Here is a 4,282-nt window from a genome sequence, read left to right as displayed (position 1 = left end):
CAGCGGCGACCCTGCGGCCGGGCCCGACCTTTTTCCGCGAACGCGACCGGGTTTGCTCCCGGGTCCCCGCTGCCAGTACCACTTCTTAGCCGGGCCGAGGCGTTGAGGTGCAGGACCGCGGCCTCGCCGGGCCGACCTGAGGGGCGGCGGCGACGCTGCCCGGCCGGGCCCTCTCGCCATTGTTGTGGTGGCGCCGCGCGGCCTCCGGGCTTGGGCGGGCAAGCTGAGGGAGCCGGCGGCCGAGCTCCTAGCGTCGGGCCCCGCTGGCCGCCCCCGCGCTCCCGGAGGCCGCGTCTCGGCCTGCGCGAGACGCGAAGCCCGGGGGTGTGGGCCGGTCGCCTACTTGGTGCGCATATCGCGGCTGGGTTGTCCCCTCTTGTGTAAAAGACTGGTGGTGGCAGTGGGCCCCTTAGAGTCCTGGATTCCGTCTCTCCGCCCCCAGATTCCGGAGACCGAGGTGCCTCTGTGCTCTGGAAATAATCTGGAACGGTTTTTCGTTCCCCTCCCCCCAGGCTTGCTTACTTTTAAAAACCATCCCGAGGTGGAATTCTGTGGTCGCGGTTCACGCTAGGCCCAGAGGGCTGGGGATGGCAGTCTGAAAACACTTTCTGAGCGCGGAGCTGGCGGCAGGATTCCCCCGAGTGTCCCTGAACTTGGTGGTGAGGGATTGTTGGCCCGTGTGCAAGGGTTTGGCGAGGTTAATAGCCGCGCAAGACAGACTTGCAATTTGAGTGTGGAAGAAAAGGTTATTTTCAAAATGCTTAATACTCTGTTGCTAAAAAGGTTTAATAATAAACAGGATGTCGCTACTCAGTCTGCCAGATGGTTTTTTTTCTTTCCCCTCCCCCCAAGTAGGAAACACTGCACTCTTGAAATTGTGTGCCTCTGAGCAGTGAATTTGCCTACATAAAACTAGAAGATGCATTGTGTTTTATTTATGTATTGTTTTCAATAACGTGGGAGGTCCGAGCCCACTTTTAGGCAAGAAAAGGGTGTTTTTCAAGGGAAGTGTGAGCTTGAAGGAAGCAGGCAAAGGGGGGCTGAGTAGTAGTTGCTGTTTGCTAAAGAGCTATCTGGGAGAAACCTTTAAAACCCTTTGGTTTACAGAATTGCCAAACTTTCCCTAAGATTTTTTTTTTTTTTTTCCTCCCTTCAAGGCTGTGTGTGCATTTTATGTAGCTCAGTATATTATCATCCAGTTTGGTGTTTGTAACCAAGCATCTTAAGTCTTAGAATAATTGGCAACCGTTTAGCCATGTCTGACTGAGCGTGGTGGTTTGTAATATGGGGTCAGAGAGGCCCAGGCTTTGGGGTGCAAATCCTACTTCTGTACCTCTATACCAGTCCACTTCAAGTGTTTATTGGCAGGAATAGGAACTGTCACCCTCCACTTTGCAGGCTTGAGAAAATGGTAAAGAGCCTAGCAGAGTGCTTGGCTTGCAGTTGGTGCTCAGTTCCTTTTATAGCTCAGGACCATCAGGTCCTGAGACAAAAGCCACTTGTGCCATCCATATAGTTGAGCTATGCCAGTGGATGCTACAGGTACTGTCCTAAGGCCTGGGCAAGGGGAAAAGGAATTCAAGGCACAAAGCATTATTAAGCATTTTTCCAGTATTGGGCCCCTGTGGGGACACAAGGATAGGAAGGAGTAGAATTTGGAACACACACATCTGGGAGATGTGGTAATAGATCACTCTTTGAACCTGGGATGGAGTCCATAGCCCTTCAGCCTCTACTCCGGCACATGGAGTTTAGCAGGGCTACACCTGCCTTTTGAGCATGACTGGTTTCCTTTGGGATTGAGCACTCACTTGGGAAACCTCTGCTTATTTAGGCAAGTGTGTATCAGAATGACCTGGGTTCTAGTCCTCATTGGTTTGTTTATGCAAGTCTGCACCTCAGTTTATACATCTGTAAATGGAAATAATTATGTCTGCCTTGGGTATCCATTGAAGCTCTTGGGAGCCTTACATAAGATTGGTTGGAAAGTGCTTCCGTCCATGGGAAGGTGATGAAAATGCTTGTTGTTTTTGTTGGTTACCTGTTTTTCTGGTTCATTTCTCCTAATTCAGGGTTGGAGAACTCCTGCTTATCTGGGTTTTAAACTGTATGATATATCTCCCTTTTGATACCATGAGTACCACTCAATTGCCTGGAAGTACCAGAAAGGTTTAGAGGAGTCTGCGAGCTCAGCCAAACCCGGTGATGGTTACTGTTTATCAGAGACCATGGGAAGAGCCAAGTTCTGAGGCCTGAGACGCAGGTTGCCTTATGGTCAAACCCATACAAACCAAACTCACTGCCCTCAAGTCGATTTGACTCATAGCAATCCCTCCTTGGGTTTCCAAGGTGGTAGCTCTATAGAAGTAGATTGCCCAGTCTTCCTTCCAAGGAGTGGCTGGTGGGTTTGAACCACTGGCCTTCTGGTTAGCAGTCAAATGCCTTAGGCACTGTCCTTCAGAGACACTCTGTTTGGACATGGTGGTTCTGCAGTCTAGTGGAGAATTTGCTTAGAGTCATTTTGGCATTCTCACAACCACCTTTTCTTTGAGTCTTTTTTAAACCTTCTTCAGGCCTTCTGGCTGTGGGGCTGACTGAGCAGGGTCTTGTCATCCTTTCATTTTTCCTTGTTTCCAGCCTCTAGACTAAGCCATGCCATGTGACTGCTTCCTGACTCTGTCTGGCTCTTTACTGTTTTTAGCTGGTTGGTTAGGAAAGAGACTGAATCAGTTGCTCTTCCCACTAAACTTCTTGATTACTTGAGAATTCTTCTTAGCCATAGGCTCCCTAATGCCGATTGCCAGGGGCGTCCCCATTGAGTGGGCCTGTCATCTTCAATCTCCATAGGGCCTAAATGGGCAAGCCTGTGGAAGGAAGAGCCTGAAACCTTGGGAGAGCAGAGTTTCAAGTAGGACAAGTCAGAACTAGTTCTAGCATGGGACTAGTTGCCTTGGGCTCCGCAGAGGTTTTTTTTTTTTGTACTCTTTTGATTGGCCTCTTCGCTGTCTCCTCCTCCCTGTAAATTTCAGTTCTTTTTTTTCCTGAAAGATGATTTTATTGTATTTTTAAGGGCTTTTTTTCTCTTCTGTACAAAGTACTGACTCATGTTGCTTATGGCTGTATGCTGGTTATGTATCTCATTATTCTACTTTTTAAGATTGATCATTTCTGTGTTGGTTTCTGTTTGGAACTAGAATAGGCTAGGTGGGCCAGGGCATGTATTTCTAAATTATATAATGAAGAGTCTCTGCTGTCCCTTGTTAAGAACAAGCAGGTAGTAAATCGGGTTTGTCTATACTAGATTTTAAGACAGTGCACTTCCCTGAAAAATAGAATCTGTTGGGTGTTACACTCTGAATTTTGTGTTTTTGGTTTCTTAAATAAATTTCATGTAGAAAGTCAGGGTAACTCGACTGTGTTCTTTTGATTTCCTTCTTATTCTTTTTGGGATTTGTACAGTCTTCAGGAACTTTAGGTCTATTGCCTGAACAAAGAAATTGCTTGTGGTGTTGGAGCTAGAATACGAAACGATGATGAGCTGTTCTCATGGAAGAAAATTGTGACAAGCTTTTAGGTTTAATAGGTGCAATTTAGGTTGGGCCACCTCACCTCTGGGAGCTCAGACCTGGGCTGTAGTTGTGAGTGACATCACTGTTTATATTTTCGGGGAGCACAGAGGAAATATCTTCACTAGGAGAAGACTTGCTTTAGTGACTTGAGCCAGATTGTGGTTGAGCTTTGTTCTTAGCTGTACTTGTTGATTTTCCATGTGACCTGTCAAGCATCTCTCACCTGAGAGGAGGGCCTGTAAAATGCTGGCAGTGTTGTGTATGTAGCAGGAAGTGGCTGTGTGTAAAATGAAGTCTCTCTTAGGTTGCTGGTGGTCTTTTATATTTTCTGTTACTACTTCTGTTCCTCTATCTGTAGCTGGTTTCTTTTAACCAATCTGTATCGTTTCTTCCATTTTGCTCAGAAGAACTATCAATCTTTTCCTCTCCAAGTTGTTACAGAATCAGTATTGCTTTTTAAACTCACCCATCAGTCTACAGATACTCTTTGTCTCAATTACCTAATCCTGCTGTAATAGAAATACCACAAGTGGATGGCTTTAACAAATACATTTATTTTTCAGTTTAGGAGGCTGAATTCAGGATGCTGGCTCTAGGGGAAGGCATTCTCTGTCAGTTCTTGGGGATGGTCCTTGTCCCTTCTGAGATTCTGTTCCTGGGTAGTCTTCATGTGGCTTGGCATCTCACTTTGCCATTTTTATACTAATCTTATT

Source organism: Orycteropus afer, unplaced genomic scaffold (assembly GCF_000298275.1).
Source record: "Orycteropus afer afer isolate SDZICR_OR568_19922 unplaced genomic scaffold, OryAfe1.0 scaffold00123, whole genome shotgun sequence".
Classification (NCBI taxonomy): Eukaryota; Metazoa; Chordata; class Mammalia; order Tubulidentata; family Orycteropodidae; genus Orycteropus; species Orycteropus afer.
The sequence above is the reverse complement of the archived record's forward strand: the minus strand, read 5'-3'. Positions refer to the sequence as shown.